Genomic DNA, 25,144 nt, shown 5'->3' on the forward strand with positions numbered 1-25,144 from the left:
TATGTTCCAAAACTGATGTAAGAATAATAGATAATACATACAGAGCAAATCGTACGTAATGTCATTAATTTCAGGGGGTTATTCTTTGAGATATTTCAAACAAAAGAGTTTAATACAATTTTGCTCCGTTTTCGAGATACAAATTGTTTTATATGAAATATTTTATAACGTGTTGAGAAGCCATTGATAGAATTCCCAATATTCCGAGTCAATTTAAGAGAACAGTGTATTATGATAATAAATGATTGAAAGAATTTTAGTTTTTTTCAGGAATTTGGTCCGAACAAATGTAAGATTGTAAAATTTCTTCGCTATTGAGAGAGGTAATTCAGCCTAGAATCAATGAAAATAATAGGGCCTATAATAAAGGTGGTGGTTGCGTGAACCTGTAATTATAGTAGGCCAGAAACCGTGATTTAATTAATGTACAAAATAAATAAATACTGCAGATAAATAAATAGGTAAATGGGTAATTAAATACAAATACAAAACTAAATATAAATATAGACTGTATAAATAAGTGGATAAATAAATAAATAATAAATAAGTAAATAAATAAATAAAACGATACATAGGCAAATGTATACATAGATAAATAAATATATAAATGGATAAATAAACAATAAATATAAATTGATAAATAGACAAATATAGAAATGGATAAATTAATATATAATTGGATAACTAAATATTTCAGTAGATAAATAAATAGGTAAATGGATAAATAAATAGATAAATAATACACAAACAAATTTAATGAATAATAAATAATGAATAAATAAAAGTAATAAAATAAATATAAATGAATGAATAAGCAATGAATGAATCATTGAATGATAAATGAGTAATTTAACAAATAAATGTAGTATTAAGTAATACATCAGTAATTTATTGAATTAATGGGTAATTAAAATAAGTTAAGGAGTAATTAAATAGATTGATGAGTAATTAAATATTTAAAAGAGTAATTAAATGAATGAATAAGTAATTAAATGAATGAGTAATTACATAAATGAAAAATTGAAATAAATGAATGAGTAATTGAAATAAAAGAATGAGTAATTAAATAAATGAATGGGTAATTAAATAAATGAGTAATTAAATAAATGAATAATGAAAAATGAATGAATAATTAAATAAATGAACGAGTAATTAAATAAATGAATGAGTAATTAAATAAATGAATAAGTAATTACATAAATGAATGAGTAATTAAATAAATGAGTAATTAAATAAATGAGTGTATAATTAAATAAATGAGTGGGTAATTAAATAAATGAGTGGGTAATTAAATAAGTGAGTGGTTAATTAAATAAATGAGTGGGTAATTAAATAAATGAGTGGGTAATTAAATAAATGAGTGGGTAATTAAATAAATGAGTGGGTAATTAAATAAATGAGTGGGTAATTAAATAAATGAATGAGTAATTAAATAAATGATTGGGTAATTAAATAAATGATTGGGTAATTAAATAAATGAGTGGGTAATTAAATAAATGAGTGGGTAATTAAATAAATGAGTGGGTAATTAAATAAATGAGTGGGTAATTAAATAAATGTGTGGGTAATTAAATAAATGAATGAGTAATTAAATAAATGATTGGGTAATTAAATAAATGAATGAGTAATTATATAAATGATTGGGTAATTAAATAAATGAGTGGGTAATTAAATAAATGAGTGGGTAATTAAATAAATGATTGAGTAATTAAAAGTAAATGAATGAGTAATTATTAATAAATTAATCAGTAATTAGAATAATTTAAAGATTAATTAAAATAAATGATTGAATAATTAAAATAAATGAATGAATAATTTTAAATATATGAGTAATTAAATAAATAAGAGTAATTAAATAAATGAATAAGTAATCAAATAAATAAATGAGTAATCAAATAAATGAATGAGTAATTAAAAAGAAATGAATGAATAATGAAATAAATGAATAATTAAAAAGAAATGAATGAGTAATTAAAAATGAATGAATAATAAAAAGGTAATGAATATACGTATATGAAGTAACGAATTAATGATTCAGTGAATGAACTAATATATAGACTTATGTCAGTTTTATGGAGCAAAAATATTATTTAATAAAAAAACCTAAAATTGAAATGCTTAACACAATACTGAAAAAAAAAATTATGTTCCAAAGTATGGATACTAAAACGAAAGCACAAAAATTAATGGCTTTTCACTGAGATGAAATGTTTAAGACGTTCGTCAAGAATTACAAGTAGCGATAAAGTAAAAAATATTAGAATAAGAGGAGAAATTGAACTTACAAATATATTTTTTCAAGGAATAGGAGAACTGCAGTTAAAATGGTACGCAGCCTACATGTAATGAGAAAAGGAGACACTGAATTAAATAAAGAAGTTTTGAAGTGGAAGCCACCTCTAAGAAGGACGCGAAGACAGCCTACTCTCTTTTCAATCCACACCCGTTTTCTTTAGGATCCATTAATTTATTCCAATACACTCTGTTAAACGCTTTTTCTAAATCCAAAAATATTACATACACTTATTTATTCTTCTCTAGGTATCTTTCGCCGATTGTCCATAGCAGTGCAATTGCATCTCTCGTACCTTTTCTCCTTCCTGAAGCCAAACTGCTCTTCTTCCAACTGTTCTTCCATCTTGAATATAAACGTCGATTCAGTATTCGCAGAAGAATCTTCGCCGAGTGTGATATCAGGCTGATAGTCCTGAACTCGTTACATTTCTTAGCATTATTTTTCTTCCGTATTGGAAGCAACATTGTCTCAGTAAAATCTTCCGGCAAGTCGCCTTGCTCATATATTTCGTTGCATAATGATATAATTTGCTTCTTGTTTTTCACCCAAGCATTTCACTAATTCAATGGGGATTCCATCAACTCCTGTTGCTTTCCCATTCTTCATTTCCCTAAGCGCCAATTCAGCTTCGTCCCTTAAAATTGAAATTCCTTTTTCGTCTTTGATTGTAGAGATAATATTATGAATACTTCATTTTTGTAGTTCATGTAAGTATATATATATATAAAAAACTTTACGAAACTTTTATGAAAATTGAAGGTATTCAAAATGGGGCTGGGAACATTCCAAATTTTAGTTAGAGTTCCAGCCGCATAGAAATTAATTACAGAGCGCTGCATTTGCGACGGTGAAGCTGCGGAGATGATAGGTCGTCCTGGTATTTTCTACTCCCCCCCTCCCGAATAACACGCCCTTCCTAGCCTGCACCCACTACACATTTTTGCTGGAGGTATGGTTGAAGAAGAATTTTTCGATTAAGAACCTTGGACTCCTCCTTCGAAAGTAAAGCGACACTTTCGGAACAGTCAGCAATTTGTTTTGAAATATACCCACGTCCAGATAAATGTTCGAGATTGGGACGCTAGATGTCACGGCAGTATTGATTTATTTCAGTTACCTATAAATTATACAGCTGGTAGGCATAATGTTAGCTGTTTCCAAGGAAATATGTAGCTACATTATTACCATATTTAGAACCGGCCCATTTGCATACTCTTCGTAACGGTAAGTACCCTTCTAAAGTTAATGTTGGGCGAACTTATAATTTTTAACCATCTGCGTAGCGTATCACTACATTGTATTGTCTATAATGATATGACAGTATGAAAGTTACTGCGCACCTAGTTTTCTATGAGGTCCGTCTAAAGCGAGCATAACAAATTTGATTATTTGGGCCAGGGCTTGGAAAAACTGCCAGAACTTCACCGACGAATCTCTATTCAGTCTTCGAACAGAAACCAGGATTGAAAAAGAAACGGGAGACTTTTAAATATCACTGATTGCGTGGAAATGTCTATATATTTTACTAATTTTATGTTATATTTAATGACAGATTATGAGAATTAAACGATACTGATATAATACATGTTCTTCTTCTTCCTCGTGTTTTAGGATAAATCCTGTATTTTCCAACTTTGCTGTCTTAATCCGATGTTGGTGCCCAACTTTCCTTCCACTGTTTAGGGCAGGCTCCGCCAGGTCGAGTCAAGATCGCGAGAGGGCATACAGGTCTGCTTACGGCTTCCACTGCGGGCAGTATACCTTATTTTATTTCAAGGAGTGCAGTTCGGTGGCTCCTTTGAACACCCACTTACAGATTTATGACTTCCTACACAAACACGTCTGACAATTCCATCCTGTCCCCTCGTCCCAACATTGCACATTTGCCACAATCCTGGTGACCTTCGAAATTATGCAGTGAAACTGACGGGATTCTTGGAATTCGGAAAAGATGCGACAACTCTGCCACCACGTGAATTTGACGGGAGCCTGTCAATTCTTCTGAACGAGGGTTGTGATTGGTTACTGACAGGAGAAGACAAGATTTCCGTCACAGTAAGGAAGACATTTATTTATGTCAACCAATTAGTAGGGGGCAGTAGAAGGTCTGTCGGCAAAGTCTTTTCCATGAAACTGCACTCCATGAAATAAAATAAGGTATACACTTGTACACTGCAGTCTATCAGTAGTGGAACCTATCGAGGTCGCTTGGGGTCACCGGTGCACTGCATTTTGCACCAGGAATATTTACATGCTAAAAACATGAACCTTAGCAATGTAATGGATGTTTTGCGAACAATTAATTTCATAAGGTCTAAAGGACTTAATCACATGGAGTTCAGGGCACTGCTTGATGACATTAACAGTGAGTATGGGGATTTACTCTTCCACACCGAGGTAAGGTGGTTAAGTCGAGGAAAAGTTCTGAAACGTTTTCTCCCACTTAGGAATGAAATTGCGTTATTTATGGATGTACATGGGAAACTTGTTAGAAGCCTTGAAAGAATATATAAGAATAATGCAACAATTGTGCGAAGACTTCGAACGTAGATTTCAGGATATGAGAGAACTTGAACAACAATTTAAGATGTTTGCAACACCTTTTTCAGTGAGTGTCCTGGATATTCCTGCTGAACCACAATTAGAAATACTTGATTTACAAAGCGATATTGAGCTAAAGGATAAGTATCAAAACAGAAAAAGTATTAACCATTTCTATACTTGTTTTCCACGAGAAAGGTTTCCTAAACTGCAAAATCTTGCTGCAAGAACGTTGTGCATTTCGGGACAACCTACGTATGCTAAATACTGTTTCCTTTAATGAAGTTTACAAAGTCACGTCACATAAGCCAACTAATTGATGAACACTGAAAGCATGTCTGCGATTGGCTGGTACTAAAACAAAAGCTCCGCGAATTGGAAAGCTGCTTACTAACAAAAAACTGCAAAAATCGCCGCGGATCTCTGATATATAGCTAAGAAAAAGTACTATTATCACAGAATTGTATTTGAATAATAACGTTTGTACTATTGTTTTATTTTGTTAATTGAATTGTATAGCAATGAGACGAAGACAAACAGTGAACAGTTTTATTTCGTAGTATGTTCATCTGTATAAAATGTATATTTTGTTTTGTTTCATTATTGTGCAAACATGCAAAAATTTATTTCGTATATAGTTAACCGTACCAAATTATGTAGAGTAGTGTTTTGAGTATAGTGCAATTAACAGTGAAAGTGTACTTCAATTAAAAGCTGAAATTAATTTATATTCTTATCACAAATTTGCTTCACATACAGTACAAGTTCTTAGCTCCGCCACTGTGGAAGCAGCTACCCTTGCCCGCAGCCGTACGTCAGGGCTTGAGGGTTTGTACGTACGCCCGAGAGTGTAGTCACTTGACGCTCCCTGGTTTAGGGGGTCGTCCCAAAGGTCTTGGGGTGTCCAACTTTCCTTTCATTGCGATTTTCGGGAGTCGGTCTTCCGTCATCTACAACACATGCTGATGGAATGGAACGAAGAGTTAATGAGAAAAGGGATGCGGATTAATGTCAACAAGAGTAAAGTAATGTGGATCTCTAAGGAAGATAGACAGGCAACAGAATGTAACATTGAATGTGAAGGACAAAACCTGGAGAGAGTGGAAAGTTTTAAATATTTAGGAACAATAATAACTAGTGATGGAAGAGTAGATCAAGAAGTACTGAACAGGGTAAAGAAAGCAACATCAGCATACTATCAAATAAGTAATACAATAGTTGGGAAAAAAGAAATAACCACTAAGAAAAAAATACAGATATATAATTCAATAATTAAACCTATAATACAATATAGTACCGAAAGCTTACCACTCTTAGATAAACATCGAAGTAAATTAACAGCAGTGGAAATATCTTAGAAGAACTGTAGGAAAGACCAGGAGAGATAGGATAAGGAATGACAGGATAAGAGAAGAAGTTAAACTGAGAAAAGCATTAACAGAGGTGATTAATGAAAGGAAATTGAAATGGCTTGGGCATGTATATCGTATGGGAGAAGAAAGGAAGGTTAAACAGGTGATGGAAATGAGAGTGGAAGGAAGAAAGAGAAGAGGAAGACCAAGGATTAAATGGGAGGATACAATAGAATGAATAGGCCAACAGAAAGGAAAAACAATGGTAGAGATGAAGAGAATGTGTAGAGACCGGGAAAAATGGATGAAATGGACGGAGAGAGGCGAACTCGACGCTTAGCAACAGAAGGGACTGAAGAAGAAGAAGAAGAAGAAGAAGAAGAAGAAGAAGAAGAAGAAGTCTTCCGTCATCCTTTATCCGAGGCATCGTTGTTTCTTCGAGCGATCTTGATCTCCACTTAAGTAGGTTGATAACCTAATACACTGTTGTAGATTATTAATCCTGTGTGATAGCCTAATTGTATAATAACCAGTGGCTTGTGCAGCAAATGCTGCATACTAAGTTCATTAGACGTTCAAATAAACATTTTCCAGATTTATTTTCAATGAAGAATACCAGACATTTTGGAAGTTATTTACTTCCATAATAATGAAACATACTCCTTCTGAATAATTTTCTTTATGCCAAATACTTTTTCTTGAACCTATCCAACTTCAGTTTTTGAGTTTCAACGCGAAAACGCAAGTAACAATGTCAGGACGATCAGTAGGTTTTTCATGTGGGAGAAAAGCAATAACTATTTCAGGTCATTGTGGATTGTAGGTGAAAGTTATAAGTCAGGTTTGCTGTGCTTTCGAACAATAGACATAGCATCTTGGTATAGCTGCTGCACGTAGAGCTTGAAATGTAGAGGGTAAAATCATTTTATCCTACTAAGAGATGATGTAGGCCTCTTATTTTATCAGTAAGTAATACCTTTTGGTCTTTCCTTAGGAACTATAATTTTTGCGATTTCTCGAGCCAATACTGAAGAGAATGACGCACATAAATATCTACATTACACTTAAGTATATGAAAAAGACCCAACCCCACTTGATTAATAACTTTAAAAATATTTTATTTTTAATAACAATATTATCTTACGTAAGTTTTGTAGTTATATATAATAGCCACCACCCAGTAAATTATAGAAAATATGAAGATCTAATTTAAGATATTCTCTACATCTACTTATATAACCCCAAAACGTTTGACTTTCATATCTTTAATATAGCATTAATATAATTAATAAAAAGTAGTCACATCATGGCATTAACTATAATAAGTTAATATTTCATTTCTAATGGTAATAATGTCATCAAACCACCTCAAGTTTTGTAGATTTTAATATCCAATACACAGCTGTACTCAGAAAATTACACACCTCAAAATCAGACTTGTAAATTATTTTTAGTGAGTCTTGAAATTTTTAATAACCAATTGAATTTGAATTCTAAATATGTCAGCAATTCTGAGGTCATGCCTTCGTGTAATAGCCTATTGTTTATTGTAGTGTGTGTTTTGTTTTATTCTGAAACTCAGTTCTCAAAACTGACGAAAGTTGGATTTTGGAAAATAGGAAAATTATGTAGGAAAACTATCGCTTCACTGAAAGTTACTATTTTTTCTGAAAATCCGTGGATGCCAAGCTTCAAAATGACGGGTCATTCATTAAAATCCGTTCAGCGTTTTCCCGTAATTTCCATTACCAGTTCAATATATGTATATATATATATATATATATATATATATATATATATATATATATATATATACAGGGTGTTTAAAAAATACGGGGCATAATTTCAGGTATGTATTTCCCACATGTAGACAATCAAAATAGTTCATTACAACATGTGTCCGGAAATGCTTCATTTCCGAGTTATGGCCTCCACAATATTGAAATTCAACGGAACGTTTTTCTTTCCGCAGGTCGTTGTCATTACAGAACATGTTCAAAACGTCCACCTCCTGCTTGAATACAGACGTCACATCGATGTCTCATTGACCTGCGAACACGATCCCAAACTCCAGGAGTATTGCGTATGTCCTCAGATATGATAAGGATACAATTGATACTCTTTCAACAGTCTCCAGACAGTCGTATGAGGAACATTGACTTGCAACGCTACCCTTCGTGTGCTGATAGAAGGAGTCATGTTCACAGCCTCCAGAATCTCCTCCTGTACTTCTGGAGTTGTAGATCTTGGTCGTCCCCTTCCCAAACCAGGAGAGTTAAATTTTCCATACTCGCACAGACGGTAATGGAGACGTACAAATGTCTTCCGATCTGGACATTGTCGCTGTGGGTACCTCTCCTGGTACAAACGACGAGCCAGCGCAGCATTGCCGTACATGAAGTGTATCTCTGCCAGCTCTTGATTTGAATACATGTCGTACAGTCTAACGCCTACACAACACTGAATGTAACCTTCGCCTCGGAATGAACTGTCAGAGTGCCCTCTTAATGTGTCCTTTGACGGCAACGACCTGCGGAAAGAAACACGTTCCGGTGAATTTCAATGTTGTGAAGGCCATAACTCGGAAATAAAGCATTTCCGGACACATGTTGTAATGAACTATTTTGATTGTCTACCTGTGGTAAATACATACCTGAAATTATGCCTCGTATTTTTTAAACACCCTGTATATATATATGGTGAACCGTAAGTAATGTCATTAGTTTCAGGAGGTTATTCTTTGAAATATTTAAAACAAAACCTTTAATATAATTTTGCTTGTTTTTTCTTCCTTTTCGAGATAAAAATTGTTTTACTCATTTATGAAACATTTCATAGCGGGTTTTTGGGAAATCCATTGATTTAATTCCCAATATGTTCAGTCAGTTTAAGAGAGCAGTGGATAATAGTAATGAATGATTGAAATAAATTTAGTTCTCTTCTCTAAACGTGCAGAAATTTGATCCCAACAAATGTAACTTTTCGATCTGCAATAATATAGCGATACAAGATTGGGAAGTGCTTTTTACAAAATCGAGGAAAAGTTCCAAGATTTTGTAATGAACTTCACAAACGTGTATTGTACAACATTTTTTGCACGATCATATTTTTATAATTACAAATATAATAAACAGTATATTTTGCATTGAAAATTTAGAACAATAATATTCCAAAGTCTTCGTAGAGCTGCACTTTATAGTAACTAAGTACCAATAAGTGCACTGTAATGGGTCTTTTTCAATATAGTTTTATGATATGAAGAATGATTTCCCTAGGGCAACAAGTTTCTTTGTGGGAATTCTAACTTTACAGTCCTAACAACAATAACTGTAAATACAATAAAAAACACGATCGTGCAAAAATGAAGTTTACAATGTTACATTTGTTCGGATCAAATTTCTGCATACTTATAGAACGAAAGTAAAATTCTTTAAATCATATATGATCGTAATAGACTGCTCTCTTAAATTGCCTGAGCATATTGTGAATATTGAATCAACGGCTTTCCTAAAACACGCTATGAAATATTTAATATAAAACAATTTTTATCTCGAAAAGGAAGCGAAAAAGAGCAAAAGTGTATTAAGTTAAACACAAGATCCATCTATCCTTATCTGTTGGAACAATTCTGTGGTGTTTTGGTAAAGGGAGATAAGTCATAAAAATGAGTTCGGAGATAAATGAAAATTAAACTTGGAACCCTTATTACAAATAATTTTCTACACAAATAAAACACATCAACTGCTTGTATTCTTTGATTTTTGCATACCCACTTGTATAATTTAACTTGTGTCTTCATCTGAGGAACGAAATTCCACCTGGACAAAAAAATGACTTATACCCCTTTACCCGAACACCACAGTTAACTAGAAGTTATTTGTACACATTTTGTTTAATGAATATTTAACGTTTTCGACTTAACTGAGTTATTTTCAGAAATGTGCCAATGAATACTTAAGTACATCTGTTTAAATATAATGTACATGTGTGTGGTCCAGCGCAGTGTGAACTATTAATAAAATTAAACAAAGTGCAAGCATCTGTTGTGAGTCAATACAAATATAAAATTTAAACACATTGATAAAATATTATGCATGCATAAGCTGTTATGTAAGTAAAATATTAATGTAATCTTCATCATTACGATGTTTGGTGACGTATACACGTCTTGATGTGACATATTAATGAATTTAAATACAGGAAGTCGCAGGTTCGATTCCCGCTCGAGGTTGTGAAATTTTTCTTTCATACCATGGCACGATTGTGACTATAATAGTATTTAAATTCAATAAAATATTAAAATGTAGTACGAACTGCGGTGTGTTGCACAGTCTATTACAAAGCGTGGAAATTCATAGGATTCCAGTATAGTTGCTTGTACGAAGATTGAACACAAAATATGATGGTTACTTTACGATTTGTACTTCAGCCCAGACTCCTTCAATGCAGCGTTAACTGTTGACTCGCAACTTGCTCTCCGCAATAAGCGAAGCTATATATAGTCTGATTGGTGTACGCCTAACTTATATTAAAAATGACGAAACGCAGAATTCTAAATATCGATTTTAAAGTAAAAATTGCACATAAGATAGAGGTCGAGAATGTTTTGAAAATCACTCGTATATACACACATTCCTTTCCCCGTGTTCTTCAACACACAAATCAATTTTTTTTTTCTTATTGCAGCGTCTGTTCGTTGGTGGATGGTAGCCATTACGCTTCTCATATCCTGCCCGAACATCGCAGAGCGAAGCAGAGTCAACTGGGTGAGTACACATTACTGAATTTCTCTTAGCCTCTCGTAAAATCACTTTTGAATGATCAGAGAGACGGGCATTTCTTCATATGGTTAGAGAAACGGACATTTCGTCATATAGTCAGATATAAGGGCGTTTCAACATATGTCAGATAGACGGGCATTTCGTCATGTGGTCAGATAGACGGGCATTAAGTTATACGGTAAAATAGACCGGTATTTCTTCATATTTCCAGATAGGCGGGCATTTCGTCCTGTGGTCAGATAGACGGGAATTCCTTCATATGTTCAGATAAATGGGCAATCTGTCTTATGGTCAGATAGATGGGCATTCCGTCATGGTCAGATAGACGACCATTCCATTTTATGATCAGATAGACGGGCATTACGTTATATGGTAAAATAGACAGGCATTTCTTCATATGGCCAGATAGACGGCGATTTCGTTCATGTGTTCAGATAAATCGGCATTTCGTCCTGTGATCAAATAGACGGGCATTCCTTTATATGTTCAGTAAACGGGAAATCTGTCTTATGGTCAGATAGATGGGCATTCCGTCATATGGTCAGATAGACAGGCATTCCATTATATGATCAGATAGACGGACATTTCGTCATGTGGTCAGATAGACAGGCATTCCGTCATACGGTGAAATAGACGGGCATTCCTGCATATGGACAGATAAACGGGCAATCTGTCTTATGGTCAGATAGACGGATATTCCGTCATATGGTCATATAGATACACGGGGATTCCCTTATACGGTCAGATAGACGGACATTCCGTCATGTGGTCAGATAGACGGGCATTCCGTCACATTGTGAGATAGAGGGGCATTCCGTCATATGGTAAAATAGACGGACATTTCATCATATGGTCATAATGATAGATGGGCATTTCCTCCCGTGGTCAGATAGATGGGCATTCCGTCACATGGTGAGATAGAGAGGCATTCCGTCATACGACAAAATAGACGGGCATTTCGTCGTATGGTCAGATAGACGGGCATTCCGTCATGTGGTCAGATAGATGGGCATTTCGTCCTGTGGTCAGATAGACGGGCATTCCTTCATATGGTCAGATAAACGGGCAATCTGTCTTATGGTCAGATAGACGGGCATTCCGTCATGCAGTCAGTCAGGCAGACATTCAGTCATGTAATCAGGCAGAAGGACAATCGGTCATATAGTGAAGCAGCCAGGCGCTCCGTCACATAATTAAGCTGACAGACACTAGATTATGTAATCAGACGACTGACAATCTTACAGTCAGATAAGCATACAATCGGTCACACAGGCAGACAGGCATTCAGTAATTTAGTCACAAATGAATTCGGTCATGTAGTGATAGAGACAAACCTTCGTTTACACTGTTTACAGTATTCTATTTGGTCGGCAAAAAGGTCACATTGTCGAACTCACAGATATTCGGTCATATGACCAGTCGGACAGGCACTTGTAGGCAGAACCTCACGTAGGTAGTCAGTATTTTGGTTAAAGACGCATCGTATCGAAGGTCGCTAATTCTTAAATGTCAGGAACGATGGATAAGTGAATTTCCGTGATAAATACGAAATAAATTTACTTTGCAGCTTTCCTGTTCTTCTTATCGCTCCTTTAATTACAAAGCAAGCAGGCTAAATACTTATTAAAAGTCAGATTAACTGACAAGCGAGAGAATTTATGAGACAGGAAGCAATGAGTTTTCAATCTCGTGAAGGAGGTAAAGGAAATCGCAGACATGAAATGATTCTGACGGCAATATTAGTACAGGCGCCGTCATCTTATGTAAGTCAAGAATTAATCAGTTATCGGAAAGATATATCTCGCGGACCGTAACCTACGACCTTCTGGGTGCCAGTTAGCTACTGTAACTGACCAGACCACCGCAATCAATCTCTCTTAATCCACTGTCTCCATATGCAGAGTGTGTGCCTCTTTTAAACAATGGACAGGATTTATATATGTCAGCCGAGAATGAATAAGTCTGTAAGTTTAGGTTGGGCGGATTACGTGGAGTTACTATATCACCCACTAAGTACTTGCCAAGTGCTGCTTTTTGTTACGGAAATGACGTAAGGTGCGCTAACGAGAGTGCTACTGGTCTAGATATATCACTTGCCGGGATTAGACGCCTGGAATTGTAAAATAAATGGCAGTTAATCACCGGAGACGTGGCGTCAAGAAAACTCCGCGATTAATATCCTTCTTTAAAAGATAGTCGCTGGAAATATTTGTCTGGCACCGAAGGCGAGGTCGTTTCTGTGTTACCAGCTGTACACTGAAGATAACTGCTGTCAGATTTTATTGTTGTTGGAGGATTTGAATTTTCAGAAATATTCACTGATCTAGGACCAATTTTACGATGGGCAGTTAGGCCCGATAAGTTTACGATTAGTTTTACATGGACTTTACCAACAGTTTCATTTTACAACATTTGACTAGAAGCCATGTGTCGGTAAAATATCGCCCAACGTGCAACTTATCTTTACCGTTGCATATCTTCTAGTAAAGTCCTAACCAGATGACATTTTGAGGTTATGTTCTGAATTGAACGGGTTATAGCTCGCGCAAGGAACGATTACCGAAAAACAGTGGTGGTGTTACTGTCTGTTTTGACGTGTGTATGTACTGTCCAAATTTCACTAGAGGATCCCTGCGAGGGGTGCTTGGTCCTTGCGGGGTAAGAGGAGAGAGTAGACCAGTAACTCTGCGTTATTGAAGGAGCAGGTGGATGGGAGTGGTGTCATTGGTCGGCTGGTACAAATAAGGCTTAGTCAATGGCTGGCCGGTTCCGTGTCGGGGATAGATTATAAGAGTGGGGGAAAAACTCGCATTCCTTGCTCGGATCTTCTCGTGAAATGCAGACTATAGGCACGCCGAGGGAGCGAGAGGTGCGGACCGATGGAAGGACTGTCTCTTCCAAGAAGATAAACAGATGGGGACATCGCCTGTGGAAATGAAGAGCGTAGCAAGAGAAAAATTTCGAAGCGAATTAAACGCATGTCGTTAGGGTAATGATGATGACTATGTGTCATGTAAAGAATTAATTTAATGAAATGTTATAAGATAATAACTTGTAATGAATTAAGTTCCTTCTATTTCGATGTAACATAATGTGAGGTCTTTCAGTTTAATATTCTGTAATGAAGTGTGAGGCAGCTAAAATAATGTGAATGAGATAATATGGCTGCATTTCGATTTATATGAGCCGTTCAGAGCAAAAGTGGTGTAAGTCAAAATTGGGTAATGACGCTTAAAGTAAAAGTTCTGTAAAATACAGCGCAAAGTAGCAATTAATATGTCCTTCGTGCTATCCACTGACTACTAATAATTTAAATAACTTGAATATTAATTGCTACTTTGCGCTGTATTTTACAGAATGTTTACTTTAACCCTCATATGATGTATTGGCTTTAGAAGTATTCAGATTAATATTGTGATGTTAAATATTGTGCCCGATTGAGATAATGCATTGTGAGTGTAATGTTATGTGTATCTGTTAATGCAGTAATGATGAATTGTGATGTATTATTTACCAAGCTTAGTGTGCTGTAATTCGAGGTATTTAGGTAAGGTGAAGTGAAATACTACAGTGCATATAAATCAGCATGATGTAATTACGAATAATATAATAACAGTTCTACATAGGACAGACAGGCAGATCATTCCAAACACGCTAAAAAGAACACATTAAAGCAATAACCAGAGGACACAATACATCAACATACGCCGATCACATAACCAATGCTAACCACACATACAATAACATAAATACAGACATGGAAATCCTACACATACAACCCAAGAACCAAAAACTCAACACACTAGAACAATACGAAGTATACAAACACACTAAAACACACCCCGATCAAATTCTCAACACACAGATCAATTTCAGTACACACACACTATTTGACTCCACTCTTCAACACCTTTCAACAATCAAACACACCCACATAACAGGCAGAGAAGTTCGAGATGACGCCGAGATCTAGTAAGCTCTGAGGATGGTGCGTGAAGCACTGAAACAGCTGTAAGCCGCACAAATCTTACATAATTAACACGAGTAAGTCCGCTAGTTAATCAATTAATCTTATCGAATTGTTTCGTTCGCATTCCTGTTGTCGGTAATTCCTGCTTGCGAGACATGTACATCAGCTGCTTGTCTGTGCGGATGACGTGAATATGTTAGGAGAAAATCCACAAACTGTTAGGGAAAACACAGAAATTTTACTTGAAGCAAGTAAAGAAATAGGTTTGGAAGTAAATCCTGAGAAGAAAAAGTATATGATTATGTCTCCTGATCAGAACATTGTATAGAAATAAAAAAATCGGGAATTTATTCTTTGCAGAGGTTGAAAAATTCAAATATCTAGCAGCAGCAGTAGAAAATATAAATGATACTCTGTAGGAAATTAAACGTAGAATAAATATGGGAAATGCCTGCTATTATTCGGTTGAGAAACTTTATCATCCAGTCTACTCTCAATAAAATCTGAAAGTTAGAATTTATAAAACAGTTATATTACCGGTTGTTCTGTATGGTTTTGAAACTTGGACTCTCACTTTGAGAAAGGAATAGAGGTTAAGGGTGTTTGAGGATAATATTCTTAGAAAAATATTTGGGGTTAAGAGGGATGAAGTTACAGGACAATGGAGAAAGTTACACAACGCAGAACTGCATGCATTCCGTTCTTCACCTGACATGATTAGGAACATAAAATCCAGAAGTTTGAGATGGAAAGGCATATAGCATATATAGGCGAATTCAGAAATGCATATAGAGTGTTAGTTGGGAGGCCGGAGGGAAAAAGATCTTAGGGGAGGCCGAGACGTAGCTGATATTTGATTTGACTTATTTCCACAGATTAAATATTATACAAAACAAATGATACGACTATACAGTATGTACTAACAAAATGTCTACTTTGTTATGAATCTTTGACATTGTTTTTCTCAAAACATGGGTTTCAGCTTAAGTTGTTATTGCACCGAGCGTCTCAATTTTAATTAAGATAATAATAATAATAATAATAATAATAATAATAATAATAATAATAGTAATAATAATAATGATAATAATAGTAATAATAGTGATAATAATAATAGTAATAATAATAATAATAATAATAATAATATTTATTTTCGCTGGCAGAGTTAAGGCCATAAGGCCTTCTCTTCCACTCAACCAGCTTTAATCAATACAATAAGTAGATAAGAAATGGTGGTTAGAAAGCCTGTCAGACAGGCTCCCACAGGCTCCCACGTGACGTCATTGTGGGCGTGGCCAAAGTATTACGTCATAGTGGGCGTGGCCAAATTATTGCGTCATGGGCGGGGCTTAAAGTATGACGTCACGAAGGGGGTGGGGGGGGCTTAAATTATGACGTAGGAAAGTGGCGTAACGTAATAAATGGCAATCTAAGAGTTCAAGGTTAAAGTATGACGTAATGCATGTAATGGCATGACATGTTTATCTCCTCAATGTGGAAATTATGACGTAGGAAAGGGGCGTAACTTAAATTACGTCAAGGTTAAAGTGTGACGTGCGAGTATGTAATGGCATGACAAGTTTATCTCCTCAATGTGGGAATTATGACGTAGGAAAGGGGCGTAACTTAAATTACGTCAAGGTTAAAGTGTGACGTCATACAGGTATGATGTTTATCCCCTCAATGTGGAAATTATGACGTAAGAAAGGGGCGTAACGTCATAAATGGCAATCTAAGAGTTCAAGGTTAAAGTGTGACGTGCAGGTATGTAATAGCATGACAAGTTCATACATGTTTATCTCATCAATGTCGCTATGTGTGCTGAGTCATATCCGGCAATTGTTCTAGTTCATACATGTTTGAAAACTGCTATGTGTGCAAATATTATACATCCGGCGAAGAATTAATCTATCACACTTAAACACATACATTCTTCTAATGTAATGGTAATTTAATTGCTTGGGGAATGGGTGTTGGAATGTGGGACATAAATGGATAAAAAATTAATCTAGCACACTTGTAAATTAAACAGGATGTGGCTGAAGTGACGTTATAAATTTGTAATTGAAGTTGGAAATGGGGGAGGGGGGGAAATTTGAAATACGAACGGCATAACTTAAAGTGTGGCGTCATAAATTTTTAATTGAAGTTGGAAATGTAATAATTTGAAATGTACATGTTCATACAAGTTTGTATAGTGGGGGGGGGGGTAGACAAGTTCATACATGTTTGTATATTTGAAAGTCAACGTGTCATATTACACAAATATTGCATGATGCAAATAATATGCAAGCTGTTAATTCACATCCGGTGAAGACGCAAGTGCTGAATAATGGCCAGCTATCCAATGGATGTCCTGAAACTGGTTGTACTTTAAGCCAATTGTTGAGTAATTGATAAAAAATATTAAGATTCTAATGTACTGGTAATTGAATTGATAAATAGTAATGGGAAATGGAAATTAGAATGGGGGAATTATTGATGGCGTAAATGGTTGTACTTTAAGCCAATTGACAAAAAAATTAATCTAGCACACTTGTAAATTAAACACATACATTCTTCTCATATTATTCCAATGTAATACATTTTGAGTGGTTTGTTTAGCGTATTTAATACATTATTACCAACATTCAGAATGTGACATTATTATTTCATAATACAGTAATTGTAGCAGATAAATCAATGTAGATGTATATGTTGAAGTGTGTAAATATTATGCAAGCTTGCTGAATCACTTCCGGCGACGATGCAATTGCTGAGTAATGATAAAAGCATGTTCTTTAAGCACCTACAACGTGTCATATTACACAAATATTGCATGATGCAAATAATATGCAAGCTGTTAATTCACATCCGGTGAAGACGCAAGTGCTGAATAATGGCCGCCTTATTATTATTATTATTATTATTATTATTATTATTATTATTATTATTATTATTATTGCTCCAATTTAATACATTTTGAAGTAACATTTATTGGATGACGTCACACTTTAACCTTGACGTAATAAATTTGTAATTGAAGTTGGAAATGGGTGAGGGCTGTTTTTAATTTGAAATACATACGTCATAACTTAAAGTGTGATGTTATAAATTTGTAATGAAGTTGGAAATGGGGGGGGGGAGGAAATTTGATAAAATTCTAATGTAATAGTAATTTAATTGATAAATAGTAATGGGTAAGGGAAATTCGCAAATGTTAATTGAAATTAGAAAGGGGGAATTATTGATGGCGTAAATGGTTGTACTTTAAGCCAATTGATAAAAAAATTAATCTAGCACACTTGTAAATTAAACACATACATTCTTCTCATATTATTCCAATGTAATACATTTTGAGTGGTTTGTTTAGCGTATTTAATACATTATTACCAACATTCAGAATGTGACATTATTATTTCATAATACAGTAATTGTAGCAGATAAATCAATGTAGATGTATATGTTGAAGTGTGCAAATATTATACAAGCTTGCTTAATCACTTCCGACGACGATGCAATTGCTGAGTAATGATAAAAATATGTTTTTGAAACATCTGCAACGTGTTATATTACACAAATATTGCATGATGCAAATAATATGCAAGCTGTTAATTGACATCCGGCGATTGTTCTCACAGCGTTTTATGTTACACAAATATTGTATTGATTACAAGTAAATAATAGCTTTCTGCTATGTGTGCAAATATTATGCAAGGTTGCTAATTTTATATCCGACGATGAAATTGCTGAGTAATGATAAAAAACATGTTTTTGATAATGACCTTGGAGGTAATATGGCTGGATGATGAGGTGAATTATTTAGAAGTGTAATGAAAGAAGTATTGCAGTTTGGAATAATTGATATTGAACAAGTTTAGACAGCAGTGGGAGGGGGGGCAAGATGATGAATAATACGCTCGAATTTATACAACTATTACACTATCACATATTTTATAAAAGATCTTTGTCAAAAAAAAATTTGGTAGTGTAATAGCAGCCATAGCGTTAATAATGTATCACAATATTCATTTTTAATTTTAATTTAGATGATACTGCATCCCCAGTCTCGGTTTGAGCTGAAGAAGAAGAAATCGCACAATTTAAATGCTCTGAGTGTAAAAAAAAAAGTGACCATGATGAAGCGTGGTGAATGCTAAGCTTGATTATGAAGAATCTTTTCGGAAATAGTTTTGCACTGTAATTTCTTTTATGTCTTAACCATCCATTTCCATCTCATATAACCAAAGGGTTGGGTTCGTTTAGAGAATTAAACTATAACACTTTCCTTTCAGATATTAGTAATACTTTTCCAATATTGAGAATTGGTATATAGGTTTTCAAATATTAATAATCCTTAAGAATTGGTGTATAAGTTGAGATTATTCTAAACATATATGTTACAAGAATATAACATAATTCCAGTGGTAGCTTATTGATTTGGGAAGCGGTGGATTCATTACATGTTTGTATGATAAAACCTGAGGATGATTGAGAGAATGTCAATGATTAAACTGAACCTAATCATTGGGGATGGGGATGTGCTTGGTAAAAGAAAATAGTAACAACATAAAATTATGCGTATATATTTATTCATAAAAAGAAATACAATGCATTGAGTATTGAAATATATTTTCAGTTAGTGAATCCCAATTTTGATAATGTTTTCACCAAAATTGAAGAAATTTCTTCCAAATTATACACATAACTGATGATAAATAATTTTTCCATACCCTTTGTATAAACACAACCAATAAGATGGCGCCAAGTGACGGGGTGTTTTCAGCATCCTTGCTGCAAATTGCCATGGAGACGGCGAGTTCATTTAAAATGCAGTTGTTTGTCCAAGCTTCTCGGAAACCATGTACATCATAATAGACGTTCTGAAAAAAAAAAACGGTGTAGCATCATACATATTGTAAATTGTATAATGTCACAGAAAATAGTAACACATACTTACATTTTTAAATATATGAAAGCACTTTATACATAATCCAATAGGAAACCTTGTACATCAATGGACGTCCTGAAACAAAATAAAAATGTGTGGCATGGTACTTATTGTAAATTATATCACAGAAAAAAAGTAACACATACTTACATTTTTAAACATATGATATGAGTAAAAGCACTTTATACATAATCCAATAAGACACTTTGAACATTGTGTTCGAACAACGCTCTTACACCCCTTTTGCACACATCTCCTGCGACTTTTGAATGGGATATATTGTACCAAATGATTTATACCATCATATCGATATTCTCTACTGTTATATGTAATCGGAGAACAAGTTAGTCTCACACCCGCTTTCTTTGTGATAAACATTGCAACTGATACGAAAATCGTAATCTTGTGACATATACGTTACAACTTGTCGAAAATCGTAATCTTGTGACATATATGTTACACCATGTCGAAAATCGTAATCTTGTGACATATACGTTACACCTTGTCGAAAATCGTAATCTTGTGACATATATGTTACACCTTGTCGAAAATCGTAATCTTGTGACATATACGTTACACCTTGTCGAAAATCGTATTCTTGTTGCGATAATGCAACACCATGTCGAAAATCGTAATCTTGTGACATATATGTTACACCTTGTCGAAAATCGTAATCTTGTTGCGATAATGCAACACCATGTCGAAAATCGTAATCTTGTGACATATATGTTACACCTTGTCGAAAATCGTAATCCTGTTGCGATAATGCAACACCATGTCGAAAATCGTAATCTTGTGACATATATGTTACACCTTGTCGAAAATCGTAATCTCGTTGCAATAATGCAACACCATGTCGAGAATGTTTTTCTACAAGTTGTGACGTATATGTCACAAGATTACGATTTTCGACAAGTTGTAACGTATATGTCACAAGATTATGATTTTGGACAAGCTGTAACGTATATGTCACAAGATTACGATTTTCGACAAGTTGTAACCTATATGTCACAAGATTACGATTTTCGACAAGGTGTAACATATATGTCACAAGATTGCGATTTTCGACATGGTGTTGCATTATCGCAACAGGATTACGATTTTCGACAAGGTGTAACGTATATGTCACAAGATTACGATTTTCGACATGGTGTTGCATTATCGCAACAGGATTACGATTTTCGACAAGGTGTAACATATATGTCACAAGATTACGATTTTCGACATGGTGTTGCATTATCGCAACAAGATTACGATTTTCGACAAGGTGTAACATATATGTCACAAGATTACGATTTTCGACATGGTGTTGCATTATCGCAACAAGAATACGATTTTCGACAAGGTGTAACGTATATGTCACAAGATTACGATTTTCGACAAGGTGTAACATATATGTCACAAGATTACGATTTTCGACAAGGTGTAACGTATATGTCACAAGATTACGATTTTCGACAAGGTGTAACATATATGTCACAAGGTTACGATTTTCGACAAGTTGTAACGTATATGTCACAAGATTACGATTTTCGTATCAGTTGCAATGTTTATCACAAAGAAAGCGGGTGTGAGACTAACTTGTTCTCCGATTACATATAACAGTAGAGAATATCGATATGATGGTATAAATCATTTGGTACAATATATCCCATTCAAAAGTCGCAGGAGATGTGTGCAAAAGGGGTGTAAGAGCGTTGTTCGAACACAATGTTCAAAGTGTCTTATTGGATTATGTATAAAGTGCTTTTACTCATATCATATGTTTAAAAATGTAAGTATGTGTTACTTTTTTTCTGTGATATAATTTACAATAAGTACCATGCCACACATTTTTATTTTGTTTCAGGACGTCCATTGATGTACAAGGTTTCCTATTGGATTATGTATAAAGTGCTTTCATATATTTAAAAATGTAAGTATGTGTTACTATTTTCTGTGACATTATACAATTTACAATATGTATGATGCTACACCGTTTTTTTTTTTTTCAGAACGTCTATTATGATGTACATGGTTTCCGAGAAGCTTGGACAAACAACTGCATTTTAAATGAACTCGCCGTCTCCATGGCAATTTGCAGCAAGGATGCTGAAAACACCCCGTCACTTGGCGCCATCTTATTGGTTGTGTTTATACAAAGGGTATGGAAAAATTATTTATCATCAGTTATGTGTATAATTTGGAAGAAATTTCTTCAATTTTGGTGAAAACATTATCAAAATTGGGATTCACTAACTGAAAATATATTTCAATACTCAATGCATTGTATTTCTTTTTATGAATAAATATATACGCATAATTTTATGTTGTTACTATTTTCTTTTACCAAGCACATCCCCATCCCCAATGATTAGGTTCAGTTTAATCATTGACATTCTCTCAATCATCCTCAGGTTTTATCATACAAACATGTAATGAATCCACCGCTTCCCAAATCAATAAGCTACCACTGGAATTATGTTATATTCTTGTAACATATATGTTTAGAATAATCTCAACTTATACACCAATTCTTAAGGATTATTAATATTTGAAAACCTATATACCAATTCTCAATATTGGAAAAGTATTACTAATATCTGAAAGGAAAGTGTTATAGTTTAATTCTCTAAACGAACCCAACCCTTTGGTTATATGAGATGGAAATGGATGGTTAAGACATAAAAGAAATTACAGTGCAAAACTATTTCCGAAAAGATTCTTCATAATCAAGCTTAGCATTCACCACGCTTCATCATGGTCACTTTTTTTTTTACACTCAGAGCATTTAAATTGTGCGATTTCTTCTTCTTCAGCTCAAACCGAGACTGGGGATGCAGTATCATCTAAATTAAAATTAAAAATGAATATTGTGATACATTATTAACGCTATGGCTGCTATTACACTACCAAATTTTTTTTGACAAAGATCTTTTATAAAATATGTGATAGTGTAATAGTTGTATAAATTCGAGCGTATTATTCATCATCTTGCCCCCCCTCCCACTGCTGTCTAAACTTGTTCAATATCAATTATTCCAAACTGCAATACTTCTTTCATTACACTTCTAAATAATTCACCTCATCATCCAGCCATATTACCTCCAAGGTCATTATCAAAAACATGTTTTTTATCATTACTCAGCAATTTCATCGTCGGATATAAAATTAGCAACCTTGCATAATATTTGCACACATAGCAGAAAGCTATTATTTACTTGTAATCAATACAATATTTGTGTAACATAAAACGCTGTGAGAACAATCGCCGGATGTCAATTAACAGCTTGCATATTATTTGCATCATGCAATATTTGTGTAATATAACACGTTGCAGATGTTTCAAAAACATATTTTTATCATTACTCAGCAATTGCATCGTCGTCGGAAGTGATTAAGCAAGCTTGTATAATATTTGCACACTTCAACATATACATCTACATTGATTTATCTGCTACAATTACTGTATTATGAAATAATAATGTCACATTCTGAATGTTGGTAATAATGTATTAAATACGCTAAACAAACCACTCAAAATGTATTACATTGGAATAATATGAGAAGAATGTATGTGTTTAATTTACAAGTGTGCTAGATTAATTTTTTTATCAATTGGCTTAAAGTACAACCATTTACGCCATCAATAATTCCCCCTTTCTAATTTCAATTAACATTTGCGAATTTCCCTTACCCATTACTATTTATCAATTAAATTACTATTACATTAGAATTTTATCAAATTTCCTCCCCCCCCCCCCATTTCCAACTTCATTACAAATTTATAACATCACACTTTAAGTTATGACGTATGTATTTCAAATTAAAAACAGCCCTCACCCATTTCCAACTTCAATTACAAATTTATTACGTCAAGGTTAAAGTGTGACGTCATCCAATAAATGTTACTTCAAAATGTATTAAATTGGAGCAATAATAATAATAATAATAATAATAATAATAATAATAATAATAATAATAATAATAATAATAAGGCGGCCATTATTCAGCACTTGCGTCTTCACCGGATGTGAATTAACAGCTTGCATATTATTTGCATCATGCAATATTTGTGTAATATGACACGTTGTAGGTGCTTAAAGAACATGCTTTTATCATTACTCAGCAATTGCATCGTCGCCGGAAGTGATTCAGCAAGCTTGCATAATATTTACACACTTCAACATATACATCTACATTGATTTATCTGCTACAATTACTGTATTATGAAATAATAATGTCACATTCTGAATGTTGGTAATAATGTATTAAATACGCTAAACAAACCACTCAAAATGTATTACATTGGAATAATATGAGAAGAATGTATGTGTTTAATTTACAAGTGTGCTAGATTAATTTTTTTGTCAATTGGCTTAAAGTACAACCATTTACGCCATCAATAATTCCCCCATTCTAATTTCCATTTCCCATTACTATTTATCAATTCAATTACCAGTACATTAGAATCTTAATATTTTTTATCAATTACTCAACAATTGGCTTAAAGTACAACCAGTTTCAGGACATCCATTGGATAGCTGGCCATTATTCAGCACTTGCGTCTTCACCGGATGTGAATTAACAGCTTGCATATTATTTGCATCATGCAATATTTGTGTAATATGACACGTTGACTTTCAAATATACAAACATGTATGAACTTGTCTACCCCCCCCCCACTATACAAACTTGTATGAACATGTACATTTCAAATTATTACATTTCCAACTTCAATTAAAAATTTATGACGCCACACTTTAAGTTATGCCGTTCGTATTTCAAATTTCCCCCCCTCCCCCATTTCCAACTTCAATTACAAATTTATAACGTCACTTCAGCCACATCCTGTTTAATTTACAAGTGTGCTAGATTAATTTTTTATCCATTTATGTCCCACATTCCAACACCCATTCCCCAAGCAATTAAATTACCATTACATTAGAAGAATGTATGTGTTTAAGTGTGATAGATTAATTCTTCGCCGGATGTATAATATTTGCACACATAGCAGTTTTCAAACATGTATGAACTAGAACAATTGCCGGATATGACTCAGCACACATAGCGACATTGATGAGATAAACATGTATGAACTTGTCATGCTATTACATACCTGCACGTCACACTTTAACCTTGAACTCTTAGATTGCCATTTATGACGTTACGCCCCTTTCTTACGTCATAATTTCCACATTGAGGGGATAAACATCATACCTGTATGACGTCACACTTTAACCTTGACGTAATTTAAGTTACGCCCCTTTCCTACGTCATAATTCCCACATTGAG

At 34.1% G+C, this 25,144-nt stretch overlaps 1 protein-coding gene across 2 annotated transcripts in view; it reads left to right on the top strand.

Moving 5' to 3' along the window:
* fj (four-jointed box kinase) overlaps nucleotides 1-25,144 on the top strand; it is a 904,662-nt gene that overhangs the window by 140,084 nt on the left and 739,434 nt on the right. For both annotated transcript variants that reach the window (XM_069829476.1, XM_069829477.1), the window contains exon 2: nucleotides 10,876-10,955. The gene's annotated coding sequence lies outside the window, so the exon portion shown is untranslated. The remainder of the gene's footprint in view (nucleotides 1-10,875; nucleotides 10,956-25,144) is intronic.

The sequence above is a fragment of the Periplaneta americana genome, chromosome 6 (genome assembly GCF_040183065.1).
Source record: "Periplaneta americana isolate PAMFEO1 chromosome 6, P.americana_PAMFEO1_priV1, whole genome shotgun sequence".
Classification (NCBI taxonomy): domain Eukaryota; kingdom Metazoa; phylum Arthropoda; class Insecta; order Blattodea; family Blattidae; genus Periplaneta; species Periplaneta americana.